Source organism: Schistocerca gregaria, chromosome X (genome assembly GCF_023897955.1).
Source record: "Schistocerca gregaria isolate iqSchGreg1 chromosome X, iqSchGreg1.2, whole genome shotgun sequence".
NCBI classification, from domain to species: Eukaryota; Metazoa; Arthropoda; class Insecta; order Orthoptera; family Acrididae; genus Schistocerca; species Schistocerca gregaria.
Window position 1 is genome coordinate 656,506,512 of NC_064931.1, and position 16,044 is coordinate 656,522,555.

A 16,044-nucleotide genomic window follows, 5' to 3' on the forward strand; every position below is an offset into this window, starting at 1 on the left:
ATAGTAGTAAATTGTTGGTGGTTATAGAAAGCACTGAAACACAAATTGTTGTAGGTACTGAAAGCTGATTAAAACTGGAAATAGTGTATTTGAGACTTTTACAAAGTATGTAGTGATATTCAGAAAGGATAGATTAAATACAGCTGTCAGTGGAATTAGTATGGGACTGAGGTTATACTAGAAAACCAGAATAAATTAATTCTCGGTTCCTTTTGGTGAACTCCAGGCTCAAATGATGCAGTTGCTGAGCATTTAAAAGAGGACTTAAGTCTCATTTCAAATAGATACCCCACCCATACAATTATTCTTGGTGCTGACTGCAGTTTTTCATTGATATATTGGTGAAATTACATGTTTAAGGTTGGTATTAAGCGTAAAACATCATCTGAAATCATACTAAATGCTTTCACCGACCCTCATAGCAACAAATAACCCTGAGCAGATAGGGTGCATTATGATGGATACAGGGATTAGTGACCATGAGGTCATTGTAGTGAGACTGAATACCACCACACGCAGACCCACCAAAAATAAATGTGAAATATATCTATTGAAAAAAGCATATGAAAATTCCCTTGATTCCTTCTAAGAGGCAGCCTCCATTCCTTCCAAAATAATTATGAAAGTGTAGAGCAGATGTGGTTTAAATTAAAAAAATGGCATTGACAGCAGTGGAGAGATTTATGCCAAATAAATTAATAATAGACAGAAGTGAGCCTCCATGGTACACAAAATAGGTCGGAACAATGTGGCAGAAGCAATGAAGAAACTATGCCAAATTTAAAAGAACACAAAATCCTTAAGATTAATGTTTTACAGAAGCATGAACTTCAGTGCAAGATGCCTTCAATAGTTTCCACTCTGTCTTGAAATCAGGCAGAAAATCCAAAGAGATTCTGGTCATGTGTGAAGTACACTTGTGGCGAGACACAACCAGTACCAATTAGATTCCTTTCAGAGTAGGCTGATACAATAGCTTCATTACCTAGCAGTTGTATGCAACCACGCATTCTACGAAAGATCTGTACCTAAAGACTGGAATGTTGCACAGGTCACACCAATACTCAAGGAAGGAAGTAGGAGAAGTGTGATGAGTTATAGACCCATATCACTGACATCAATTTGCAGTAGGATTTTGGATCATGTACTGTGTACAAATATTATGAATATCTATATAAATGGTTTAGGAGACAATCTGTGCAGCCATCTTAAATTGTTTGCAGATGATGCTGTCATTTACCATCTGTTAAATCGTCAGAAGACCAAAACCAATTGCAAAATGATTTAGATTAGATATCTGTATGGTGTGGAAAGTTGCAATTGACCCTAAATAATATAAAGTATGAGGTCATCAAATTGAGTACCAAAAGGATTTTTTTAAAATTTTGGTTACATGACAAAGCACACAAACCTAAAAGCTGTCAATTCAACTAAGTACTTAGGAATTACAGCTATAAACAACTTAAACTGGAACACTCACATAGATCATGTTGAGGGGAATGCAAACTAAAGACTGTATTTTAATTGCAGAACACATAGAAAGAGGTCTACTAGAGAGACTCCTTACATTATCTTTGTCCATCCTCTGCTAGAGTATTGCTGTGTAGTGTGGTATACTTACAAGATGAGATTGATGGAGGACATCAAAAAATTCAAAGAAGGGTAGCTTGTTTTGTACTATTGCAGAATAGGGGAGAGAGTGTCACAGATATGATACCCAAGCTGGGGTGGCGATCATTAAAAGAAAGGCTTTTCATTGCTGTGAGATGGTTTCACAAAATTTCAGTCTCCAGTGTTCTCCTCCAAGTGCAAAAATATTTTGTTGACATCAATCTACATAGGGAGGAAAGATCATTGTAATAAAATAGAAGAAATCTGAGCTCATACAGAAAGATTTAATTGTTAATTTTTCCCATGCAATGCTAGAGAGCAGAATGGTCAAGAAATAGTGTGATATTCATTTGACGAACCATCTGCCAGGCACTTAAGTGTGAATTGCAGAGTATTCATGTAGATGTAGATGTAGGTGTCACAGTAACCTGTACATTAAGACTGTCTCTCCTCATCAAGATTACTTGCTCTGTTGCACAGCATGGTGTGTGTACAAAAGGATGAAAAGATCATAATCAAGATACTATCTTCCTGACATCAGATTCCCCAGATTTTAACTCATCTGAACAACTACAGGAGCTTAGCGATTGACATATTCAGCACTTTATTGAATAAAGGCCTGATCTAGCTGCTGAGTATGTGTGCTCAAAACAGTAGTTTCTTTGCATGCTAGCAGATTGTCTCAATAATTTGTCCCAACAGTGCACATAAAGCAGTAATGAAATGTAAAGAATTCTAGGAAAACAAGGAAAATGAAGAATAATGATCTATTGAAGCTATATATGGAATCTTACTGAAAGTAAAAATTGCAACCAGCCACTAATAATTATTCCGCTTATTAAAACTAACCCTGTGGAATCAGGCCAGGAGAGTGATTAGTGGGAGAATTATTTTGGTCCTATTTCATCTGTTAAATCTCTGATTCAGTTTATTATTTGTTGTTACTTATGTCCTTCCAGTCAGAGTAATGTGCACTAACCACTTTGCTCACTTTGTTTATTCATTTCATTCTTTCAGATGAACCTACATCTTTTGGTAAATTAGCGACTTGTGTAATCTCTTTTCTGCACATTGTATGTTCAGGACTGTACAACCAACAGATTATTGTTATATGCCATTTTCTTTGTAATGTTATTTCTTTCTGACATTGTGTGTGTGTGTGTGTGTGTGTGTGTGTGTGTGTGTGTGTGTGTGTGCACTCTAGATGCCATTTTGTCACAATGATTGACAATTTATCATCCTCTCTGTAAACCTGCCTGTTGCTCAGCACCTCTTCTATTTGGTTGGTAGTGATCTATCCTAGTATCCATGATTGCGAACTGTGTCCATTATACAAGCTGAATCATCATGAATTTGAAGGTCTTTTCTCGTGTTTGCAAATATGCTGCATTTAGTATAGATATGTGGCTGAAATGGATACGTCATTCTCAGGAAATATAACAATGTCCAAGACGGTAAAATTAACATGGACAAATAAACATTATTATTATTATTATTATTATTATTATTATTAAATATAATTTAAAATAAGTATACATAAGTGAAACAACAAGATAGATTTACTGCCCACAGATTCCAAATTCACATTTTCTTTTTTTTTTCTTTTGCATTATTACTTTAATAAAGAATAGAGAAATGTCCACATATGATGCCACAATTGTGGCTAAATGCATTTTCATAAAGATAAACAAAAAATTGTAATCCTCCAAAGTTGTCCATGTTAATCCATTATTGTAGATGAAGTTTTGTAGGCTCAGGTCATTATTATTTCCCAGGGTTTCACATTTTTCTCCCATGCACCACTTGACATTTTGATAGAAAATGTTGAAGGATGCCAAGATCCAAAATATTGGGATCAGAGAAATCACTATACTCTGAAAGACTGAGAAACATTTGCTTTGATTGTGGTTCAATATTTTATCAGTCCAACAAGATTAATAATAATTTAATAATGAGTTTTGTGAAGTGAAGAAGCAAACTGAATCCATATGAAAACATCTGCCTGTAATATTTCAAAACTCAGAAACATATTTATTATTATTATCATTATTATTATCATGAATCACAGTATTATTTCCAAGGAAGGCAGTGGAAGACTGCTTCCAGTATCAAGGCAACAAAGAAATGTAAGTATTACCTTACATTGTAGTATACTTTCTCAGAAACACCTGAAAAATCTCCTTTTGAGAATTCCTGAGGTTTTCTAGGTTACTGTGCAAAACTTAATGTGAAAGACGTAGATGTGGTAGCTCATCATCAAGAGATGATATTATAATCAAGAAATTATCTTTTGTTACCTTTGGAGTGTCAAGTAGAGAAGGAAAAAGATAAGGTAATCATACAGTATGTGAATATAAATAAGAGCGGTTGCAGTTAGTTTGAAACGTGAAGTCAGTATGCTTGCAGTCAGAAATTTTTAGTTGTTTGAATGTGCAGTTATTACAACTTCAAAAAATGTATGAAATAATACTTACGTATGCAAGATTATGATATTGCTTGAGGAGTCTAGAGACAAGTTCCCTCACAAATGCATTGAAAATCTGTACATGAATGAATTTATGCCATTAATTTTCAACTTGCATGAAAATCTGTAAGTTATTGGTAAAATATACGACCATATTTTGGAATACTGGTACACTTAGAAGGAGCACGTGCGATAGACAGCAACAATGTAGACAGTGTGGTGACTGAGAGTCATCCATGGCAGAATGACTGGGCAGAGTGTCTACACTATTCTAATGCTGTCATTATCAACTGTAATAAGAACCCTTGAGTCTGTAATCTTTGAGAATGAGAAATATTGTACATACCATCATTATCTCGAAACTTATTATTTGTGTTTTACAATGTTTTACCCATTCACATGTCTTAGGCTGTAATATTTGTCTCATTATGCATGAACATACCCTCACCTGTGAAATTTACTTTTGTGCCAGTCTTCAGTAGTTATTTGAACTGACAGACTCTGTTCTGATCATGGTTATCTTCTTCTTCTATTAGTGAAGTGCTTAATGCACACAACTATTTTTGTGTGTAGTAGTCCACCTTTCATAACAATAAGTATTATTGTTTTGTGTAAGTAAGTAATGAGTATTAAGCTGCACAAGAGCAGAATTAACCTTAGGTCAACGTATTTAGGAGCGTTTTCTTTGTTTTTGTCACCTCAGGTGAAACTTCAGAAAAAAGTTTAACACTAATTCATGAAATATTTTCATATAGTTTTGTTTCTGTTAGCAGCATTCAGATTGCAGAGAAAATGTTTGCACTTGTAGCAGGTTACGAATTATACACACCAGAGATCCTGGAAAGAACAAAATGTATCTACACCAATAAGAATCATTAATTATTCTCTAGTGCCCTTGTTCTTGGTGGCACATTAAAACATTCACCAGCAAACAGTAAGACAAACTTTTGGTGATAGTTCTTAGAATATATCATTCAGCGTATTTCAAAGTCAAGAAAAGTAGTAGATACTTTCATCTTGGTAAACTCTGTTGAAGTAATTTGAGATTGAAAGCTCAACGACTTAATCCTTTTTTTATTCATCTGTACTATTATTGTTGTTACTGTCTTCAGTGCAAAATTCCAAAGATACAGTGCGTCATGCTGGTCCATCGTGTGCAAACATATTCGTCTCCACATAATTACTAAAATCTACATCCATTTGAACGTGCTTAATATAGTCAAGCCATCTCCAGCTACGATTTACCACCTCTCATGCTGCACTGCTCTCTCTCCCAAGTATCACCCGTTACTAAATTAACAATTCCTTAATGCTCTGTAGGAGCCCTATCAATTGATCCTTTCTTTTAATCAAATTGTATGATAAACCTTTTTTTTCCACAATTCAGTTCAGTAGCTCCTCCTTAGTAATCCTATCTACTCATCTAATCTTCAGCATTCTTCTGTAGTACCACATTTCAAAAACTTTCAAAGTTTTCCTAACACTTAAATATTTATTCAGTATTAATAAATTTATCTTTTTCATTAGCACTTTTCTTGCTATTGTCAGTCTGCATTTTATACCCTGTTCAGTTCTGCCACTAAACAATGGAAAGGTCAGGTTGGAATGTAAACAATATTATGGAAAGAATAAACTGCTACTCACTGTAAAGATGACATGTTGATTTGCAGACAAACGTGACAAACTGACTCTTACATATAAAATTTTGGTCAAACACTTCTTCAGGAAATGCACACACATTTACACAAGCAAGCACACCTCACACACAGATGGCAGTTATCTCCAGCTGCTCTGGCAAGAGTAGCCAAAGATAGTGGTCATGCATGTGTCAGGTGTGCTTGCTTGTGTGAATGTTTAAGTGTTTTTCTTCTCTGAAGAAGGATTTGACTGAAAGCTTATATGTAACAGTCTTTTCATCGTGCCTTTCTGCAACTCAGCATGTTAGCTTTATGGTGAGTAGCAACCTATCCTTCTCATAACATTGTTTATTCAGACATTGTCAGTTATTTTGCTGCTCATGTAGCAAATCCTATCTACTACTTTTAGTGTCTGATTCCTTAATCTAATTCCCTCAGTGTTGCTTAATTTGATTTGACTGAATTCTGTTATCATTGTTTCACTTCTGTTGATGTTTAACTTATAATCTCTTTTCAAGATACTATTAATTTTTTTCTAACTGATTTTCCAAGTCCTTTGCTATCTCTGACAGGATTACATTATTTTCAGCAAGCATTAAAGTTTTAGTTTCTTCTCACTGGACTTTAATTAAGTTTTCAAATTTCTCCTTGGTTTTCTTGGCTGCTTGTTCAGTGTACAGATTGAATAACACTGGAGATAGATTACAACCCTGTCTCATTTCCTTCTTAACTATTGCTTCCCTTCAAGTCCTTCTACTTGTAACTGAAGTCTAGTTTCTGTAAAAACTATAAATAACTTTTTGCCCCCTGTATTTTCTCCCAGCTGTCTTAAGAATTTCAAAGAGAGTGTTCCAGTCAACATTGTCAGAAGACCATAAATGATACGAACATAGGTTTGCCTTTTTTCCAGTCTATCTTTTAAGATAAGCTTTAGGGTCAGTATTGCCTCTCGTGTTCCTACATTTCTCTGGAACTAAAACAAATATTTTAGTGTTAAAATTACAGGTAACTGGTGGGTGGTACAATAGTCTTCTTTTTTTATTTGTTTGCTTTACTTGATTATGTGGACAATTTCATTCTTACCATTTAAATACACAGAAAATGTGTTGTATAAGGTAAGACCCAGACCCAGACCCATGAACATCCTTTTATGAGACAGAAATTGTAGCAAATGAGTAATTTCATGAAACATCACCTCTACAACCCTCTCTACCAATTTATTGTCCTGAAACCATTCTAAGGTTGCTCTACACGAAAAATTTGACTTTTGAAAGAACAGTTACCGCTCTGACTTCCACTAGACATGTTGTCTATTGTAGTTTCAATAACTCAGTGAAGATTTTTCCATATACCTCATTTTGTGCTTAATGAGGTGTGTGAAGATAGAGAATTTCTCAAAAGAATGTGCACTGAGCAGCAGACAGACTTACAGAAAAAGAGAAAAAAATGTTAAGCCTTCAGATGAGCTCTTCTTTATAGCTGAAACACACACACACACACACACACACACACACACACACACACACACAGACACGCCTATTGTTGCCTTATTGTACTGCTGCTCAACTAGGATGGTTAGGGGTGGGGACATGGGAGAAGTGTGTGGTGAGGAGCTGATGGAACATCAGAGGTAGGGCATAGGAAAGAACATGCTGGTGTGGAATTTGTAGTGCATCCACGGGGATGGAGGAAGAGGTGCTGAATGATACTCCAGTGGAAACTTCAGATAAAATGATCCTGGTGAGAGTGGAGGACCTAGATAAAGAGATAAGGATAGCAAGAGACAGTTTAGGTAGGATGGATCAGAAATGTAACAGGGAAAGTGTGAGTCTGTCACAGAGACATTAGCATAGGATGATCATGGAACATGACTGAGTGTGGTGGTCAGTAGAAGAGAACATGTAGCAGAGGTAAGGAAATGGAGGGCTCAATTAATAAATTATGGTGTTTGGGTGAAAGGATATTGATGGCATGATTTGTGAAGCAGTTATTGAAGTCAACCACATTATGTTGAACATATAGTGGATAGGATTTGATGGTAGCTTGCTATTCTTGTGGGTAGATGGTTTTGTCATGATCATATCTGCATAAAATGTAGTGAAACTGTTGTAGAGGGACATCTATGATAGTAGCCATATCATCTAACATACAACCATTGTACAGTGTTCGTTATGAGTATGACTGTGAACAAACTAAACACTTGGATAAATGGCAATTGATACACTATGTTCTAGCTCCATTTGTGGAGCATCCTGCTTAACATAAGTAATGTGGCCAACTTCAGTGACTTAATTCACAGCCTGTGCTATCTTGATCCCTTCCTCCTCCTGCTCCTCCTCCTCCCTTTTAGTCTTCAACACCATCTTTTCTGAAGTGACCATATAGGAATTCTCCATGCAACATTTCCTTCATTCTAACAACCTTCCTGTCCCTTTCCTCTTGATCATAATATATGCTAATCCCTGCCCTCCCCATGTTTCTTTCTCCATCCCTGTTTACATCTGTTTCACTCTCATGTCCCTTGATACTTCTGTTTTTTTTTCTACTCCACCTTAGCTTGCATGTGTCAACCTTCCTCCTTACCTTTATTTTGCTCCACATTTTCCCCTTTCCTTCTGAACCAGTTCTTAGCATTTGTCCTAATGACACTCTATCCAGCTCCCTTTGGTGCATATTGGACACTCCTGCACACACCTGCGTGTCCTACTCTAGCATATTCTTCTATTAATCTCCTTCCCTGTATTTGTCCCTCTTCCCACTCATGCCCTTTTGTTGTCCCTGCTTCCACCCAACCAAGATCACTAGTTGCCCCATTCAGGCTGCAGTGTTAGCAGATACAAGTGGTGTGTGTGTGTGTGCGCGCACGCGTGCTTATGTGTTTGTATGTGTGGGTGGGTGATTACACACAGTTTTGTGTGTGCGCACACAGGCACATATGCACGACTCTCTCTCTCTCTCTCTCTCTCTCTCTCTCTCTCTCTCTCTCTCTCTCTCTCTCTCACACACACACACACACACACACACACACACACACACACACACAAAACACCACTTGTGTTTGCTGGCACTGCAGCCTGAATAGGACAACTTGTGATCTCAGTTGGGGTGGAAGCAGGGCAACAAAAAGGCATGGGTGCGAAGAGGGACAAATGACAGGGAAGGGGATTAATAAAAGAATATGCCAGAGTAGGACATGCAGGTGTGTGCAGGAGTGTCTGATACGTACCACTAGGAGCTTGATAGTGTCGTTATGACAAATGCTGATAACTGGTTCAGAAAGAAAGGGGAAAATGTGGAGCAAAATAAAGCTACAGAGGAAGGATAATACATGTGAGCTAAGGTGGAGTAGAAAAAAAACAGAAGTATCAAGGGGCATGAGAGTGAAATAGATGAAAACAGGGATGGAGGAAGAAACATGGGAAGGGCAGGTGTGTGTGTGTGTGTGTGTGTGTGTGTGTGTGTGTGTGTGAGAGAGAGAGAGAGAGAGAGAGAGAGAGAGAGAGAGAGAGATTCTCAGAACCTCTTCTGTTTGCTGTTTAGTTACCTTTTCTCACATCATAATTATATTTCATTGTGATTTTTCAATGATTAATTTTTTTATTAACATCTCCAATGGATTTTGGTAAGTCCTACCCAGAAATGAGAAGATTAGCTTGAAATTTGTGATGGTGATTCAGACATAACTAACAAAATTGTATATTTGTGAATTGTATATTTGTGAAATTTACCTAAAATCATTTTATTTGGGTCATTATGCAGTAGCCATTCTGTGTTTTGTGACATACATTGGGCTTTCTTGGTACATCATATCTGATGCCTTCTGTGGTCTCCCTGCAGCAGAGAAGCAACGTAAGAATTCTCATCATTGCACAGTTAGTTTTATCTCATAAACCTTATTAATATATCCAGACATGTGAAGAAAAGAATGATTTACCTCTCTCTGTAAAGGTTATGAAGCCAGAACACGAGCTCTATATAAGGGACAGTCAAGTGAAAATGAGACAGATGAAAAAAAAATTAAGGCATAATGAATGTCATCCTTACTTCTGGTATTGTAATTATGTGCATCTTTGTTCCTTATGAACTGTAGTGAATTATTTACAACAAACGCCATGAGGGAATAAATATGCTGTGAAGTAGCAGTCAAAATGACAAACTCCTTAATGATGTGTTTACAAGACAATTGTGGGGAAGCACAACATATTATTCTTACAGCACATTTTTGAGCAATGGAGACTTTCTTTCTTAAAGATAAATTACCACAGAACATTCCATATGACATTATTGAATGAAAATATCCAAAAATGTCAACATACTGACTTGTCTCTCTGCAAGATTTACAATGATTCTAAGTGCAAATGTGGGTGAACCAAGTTGTTTTAGGAGTTCCTAAATGTGCTTTTTCCAGTTTAAGTTCTCATTTATATGGATATATAAGAATTATGAAATTTCTGCCCTATTTATTGTATTCTCACCATGTATTATACTTCTCATTTATGTAGTACATCTAGGTGTGCAGAACTGAATATGTTCTGTCTTTAAAAATAGAGTGTGAGACCATTCACAGAAAACTTGTCAATGATACTTTTAAGAACATTGGTTACCATTTCTTCTGGTGCTGTATGTATGCTTGGATTGATTACAGTATTAGTGTCATCCACAAAAAGAACTAATCCTGTTTGTTGTGTACTAGATGGAAATTGTTTACATGTATGAGAACCAATAGCAAATTTAAGATTGAGCCTTGCAGAATCCAATAGATGATTTCTCCCCTGGCAGAATAATGTCCCTGGACTACATGGGTTGAATTACTAAGTTCAACTTTCCACTTTCTTTTATTTATATATGGCATTATCCTTTGATTGTCTGTACAATCAATCCCATAAAACCTCAGTTGATCTAGGAGAATATTGTGATTTACACAGCCAAATGCTTTTGACATGTCACAGAAAATACCAATTGGTGCTATTCTGTTATTTAAAGTTTTAATATGTGGTGAATGAACATGTAAATGGCATTCTCTGTACAGTGACTCTTCCGAGGTTGCTCAAGTGAGATACTATTCTAGAATATATCACCTTCTCATAAATTTTGGAAAAAATTGCCAGTAATGAAACAGATCTGTAGTTAGTGACGTAAATCCTGTCACCTTTACCTTGAATTAGTGATGTAGTACATATTTGAGATAAGACAGGGCGCATTATTTGGAAATAGAGCTTTAGTACTTTGTTGAAACCACTATCAAATCCAAATGGGCTTTTATTTCTGACAAAATATATTATTTTCTTAATTTTAGAAGGCACATTGGTGATACATTCATATGACTGAGTTTTATGAGAGTTTCTTTTTCAACATACTGCTGTGATTTTCTCTTGAACTATCTGTTCCTATATTTTGTGCTATAATTAAGAAATGATTATTGAATATGTTTTCCATCTATTACTCATCATTTATAGCCTTCCATTCAATTCAGCAGTGGTGTTATCCTGTTTTGTGGCTGGTTTTCCTGTCTCTCATTTCACTATACTCCATATGGCCTTAAGTCTGTTGTCAGAATTACTTATTTCTGACATAATGTACATGTTCCCTGATTTTTTAGAAGTAAGTTTTCATAGTAATTTTGAATAGTTTTTGTAGTGTGCAAACATTTCAGGATCTCTACATAATCTTGCCAAAATATGCAGTTTCCTTTTCCTTTCATGAGATACTTTAATCCCTCTAGTTACACATGGTTTTGTTACATGGCTGTTTAATGTCCTATGAAAGCAATTTTCAAATAATATTATGAATTTATCATTGAATAGATTTTTTATGTCAGCATCTGGTTCATTATAAATTTCATCTCAGATCACCTCTTGTAAAGTGTTCTTAAAAACATTTGATCTTCAGTCATTAATTATACTAACTGATTTCCACTGAGGAGTACCAATACTTTGAAGCTCTATCTTATTTATCCTAACTAACAGTCCATGATGATCAGAGAAAGCATTTGTTACTGGGTATACAGTAATTTTCTTGCTTTAAGATCCATCAACGAAATCATTATCAGTTGGGGTCCTACTGCTTTTATCCACCCCTGATGGAAACTTAATTACCGAAATAAAATTGTAGGATCCAAATAAGGTTTCCAGATAATTTTTGCTATCAGAATCCTTTTAGAAAATCCACATTGAAATCACCACAGGCTACTAACTGCTTGCTGCTGTCTGACAGATAGCATAGTATCGCTACAAAATCTACTTGTCTCAATGTTTCTGAAATTATATTTTGTCATAATATATGTAACAGCTCCTCTTTTTCCCATATTAATTCTGCTTGAGTAAGTTGGATGCTAGAGCGTAATCTTTTATATTTAACTTCTCTAATCCTTTGGTTAAATGGTGCTCAGGTAGGCTCAGGATGTTCATCTTTTCAGAGCTTTCTAAATTTTCCAAATAGAAAAGTTCTTATGTTTTGTTACTCAATCCTCTAATATTCTGATGAAATAGGTTAAACTTTTCTGTGCATTCTTAAGCATTTTGTGGGGTTGTTATGTTATTTTAAGTTCTTTCATTATAGTGTGTGCCTGAATCCTGATCTAACCCATATAGTTCAAGTTTAGTGCGTGCTAATTCAATTGATCATTGCAAAATTTTGGTTTGTTGCCAAAGAACCCTATTATTTTTTTTTTTTAAAAAAAAAGAAAGTCTAAACTGAAAACAGCTTTGTAAATATGTTTGGAATTTTCCACATGTTGTAACAAAATACTAAGCAACATCTTTATGAGATGTGTAGAAGATTTCATTGCTATAACTTTAGTGATGTTTTGCTGGTATGGTTGAAACAATAGAAAAACGGTAATGGAAACTGAACTGATAACAATTTTCAGTATAATTCCCTTGTGCACTATTATGTTTACCGACATTGTTGTTTAATGGTTTGAACATGAACTGTAACATCTGCAACTGTTTTGCTTTGCTGAGTTGTGAACATTTCATTGCTATGATGCTGTCCTATAAAATTTCTGTAGTTAACTGGTGATGTGCATGTCAATTTGACCAGTGTGTTTCTGAGGTGATATTGCATGCAAGTATAGCAATTCATATCTATGATGACATGTGTTAAGTTTTTATACTTATCATTGTTCGTATCTGTTTGTCTGTTTCAGTCCAGTCCTCATGTCATTTGCTTGACACTGTGTGAGGCTTTGTATCTTCTACTTGCATACATTTGTAATGCCTGTGTTTTATCACTCTTTATCTGCAATACATATTGATTAATTTAGCACATTTTCTGCCTTCTGTTTAGATATTTGAATTCTGTCAGGGTTGACAGATTCCATTATTCATTTTTTTACTTTTCTTGGATGTTATTGGAAAAGCAGTATTTGATTAAGTAATATTTCATTCAGTGTGTGGTATACTACAACACTTATGATATGAAAGTGTAAATGAAAATATTTTAATGGTCTAAAATATCTGTTTGTCAACTTAGAAATTACTCTTCATTTTCTTAATTTCTTACTGACTGTTATTTTAATCTCTGGAAAATGTACTACCACAACTAATATTTTCTACTTTTGCATGTTTTGGAGTTGTTGTTTAACAGGACTTGTGTTATGAAATATAAAATAACTTCATAACAATATTTTCATTGGTTATGGAAGAGTGTAATTATTATGAGGAGTACTGATATTTCCTCCATTTCAACTGATATTTAATTGTATGTGTTTATAATGAATTATTCCAATTGGTGTTTTTTTAATTTTCACATGGTGTAGATACCACAGCAATAGTGTTTTCGGAGCTTTACGTAGTAAGGTAGATGTCACTGATCATGTTCATATATTACTAAATAGTTTACTGTATTTTGGTAATGTAGCTCTTCGTAGATCATGATTTTAAGGAACAATTGTACTAAAGTTGTTCAAGTGGCAACTTTCCTCCTTTACACTCAATGTCTCTTCCTCATCTATTGTTTTCTGGCACCATAATATACAAAAATCTCTGTTGCTTTGTGCCGTCTTGAAGTGAAGATAGAAATACTCTGCACTAATTGCACTGATGATGAGTCATCACAACGGTTTCCTTTAACAAAATGTAAGTTTGAGGAACAGATGCTCCAATGGGTGTGTTAAATAAGCATTTGATTGTGTTGTTGATGGGCTTCTATTTCCATGTATGGAAGAATTTTCAGTAATTCAGTTATTTATTTGCCATTGAGGGGAAGCCTCTGTACTACTGTCAGGCTTTCTGTTCTAATGAACAACAGTTATCCCTGACAGTGCTTTTGGTTTAGTCAAGTGACTAACATTACTTTAGATCACTGTTAATGTGGTCACAGGCACACATACAAAAAAATGGATTTGCTTAAATCTCTATCACACTGCCTCCAAAGATTTGAAGACGTCAGCTTAAGATTAGATGAGACCTATGTGCAGAGTCATATACATGTTTATAATTAGTGTAAATAAAAAAACTGTGATGATTTTTGAGCACTTATTTTAGAAGGGTGAAAGGAAAAATGTCCTGACTAAGATAGCAAACTGTAAAATTTAACACTGACTGGAATATACATTTTGTTATAAAAGTCAGCATTGTACCAGAAAAATGTGTGATATCTTGTGCAGATGTTATTTTATGAATTTCTCCTTTCACAATCCAACAACCTCAGATTTTGTACCATACACGTGTTACCCATAATAAAAATTCTTGAATGTAGTGTATGAATATGAGGTAATGTACAAATATGAAGTTGACGTAAAAGCATCCTTCCTGCTCACAGTGAAAGACAAAGCAAACAAAAAACTAAATGGATAAATAAAATAATAATAACAATATCAATCATACTCCCAAAGGGTTTTGTAATTGCTAAAAACTTAATGCATCACACAATACTTGGTCAGTTGAAAGTGGCCAGCAGTGTGTAATGAAGTACTCATTCAGACTAACAGCCTAGTAAAAATGATGCTGTTTTTTGATTTTATGAAGAAAATTAACACACATGGAGAGAACTTTTTGTACCATGTTGGGGTATCTCCCCATTTTAGACAGAAGGTAAGTAGGGAGGCATAGCGACTGAAGGTGATAAACTGCTATGCATCAGTCTATATTTGCTGGAATTGGACATTTAATTCCTATTCATCAGAAGATAATTGCCCATGGCATTCCAGATGATCCTGCATGTGGTCTGCTGTTGAGATTTCAGGTAATCTGATGGGCCATGGAAGTGTAAGATTAGCTGTACCCTTCACATGATGCAGCTATGTATTTCTTCAGGGAATTTCCTCCTAGAAAGTATACTACAAGTGACAAAATGTTGCCACAAGATGTCCTGCATATAGATTGACAGTATCATGATTCTCTTCACACTACTAGTATTGACTAATGTAATGTGCAGTGGTGATTTAGACCTACACATCACTAGTAAGAGGGGTAGAACATCATCGCAAAGGTTTGAGGAACTTACTGCAAGTAACATGATCATTTTTACTGCATAAGTAGAATCTGGACTAACAATTCAGTTCCACTGTGTTGTAGTTCAGTGTGCCGTTCCATGACATATGTTTAATGAGGGTGACTTAGGATAGGTCCAAGTGGCATCACACTTAACACATACTAGGCTACTATATGTCACACTTAAAAATGCCTGACATGATTCAGATAGGTGCTTTGTCTTATAACAGTGTTATTGGGGCTGGTAGATGATGTGCTATGTTATACTGTAATAACTTATGTATCACTGGTGGATGAAGATACATTCAGAAATGATTCTGTCAATGAGTGATTGTGCTGGTGCATCCATAGCTTATCAAACTCAGTCAACTAGATAAATACTTGTCAGTTGTAAAAGCATATTATTGCACTGGCCATTGGATGACGCTTGATTAAAAGTTTAAAAGTGCTCCACTATACACGAGCACTGAATGCCTTCTTATTGGTCATTATAGTACCACATTCACAGGCTGTGGATGTGAATCTAAGCTCTAACCAGAAGCTATATTCAGAGACTGTTAACTATTGATCTTTTATTTTTCTAAATATAATGTAATGCAGATATGTCTTTCACATACATTAGTACATAATTAGCTCTTCCATCAGTTAACTTCCAATGATAAATTGTCCACAGATGTTTTTACTGTTAGTTAGGAGGATTCTAACACTCAGAGATAAATGTGGTCTGTAATAACTCGCTAGTTGCTGACAATAAGAAATACATTTGCTACCCAGATAATGCTCTACTCAGAAAATTCCTTAAATTTATGGGGCAGAATGAGGTGAAGCAAGAGAGATTATTCTCTGGGGGGGGATCATTCTGCAGCAAATTAGTTGGGCATTTTACATAGCCTTAAAT

At 35.4% G+C, this 16,044-nt stretch overlaps 1 protein-coding gene across 1 annotated transcript in view; it reads left to right on the top strand.

Moving 5' to 3' along the window:
• The window catches only part of LOC126298259 (bromodomain adjacent to zinc finger domain protein 2B-like), a 285,171-nt gene that overhangs the window by 99,382 nt on the left and 169,745 nt on the right, over window positions 1–16,044 (top strand). The window lies entirely within an intron of this gene.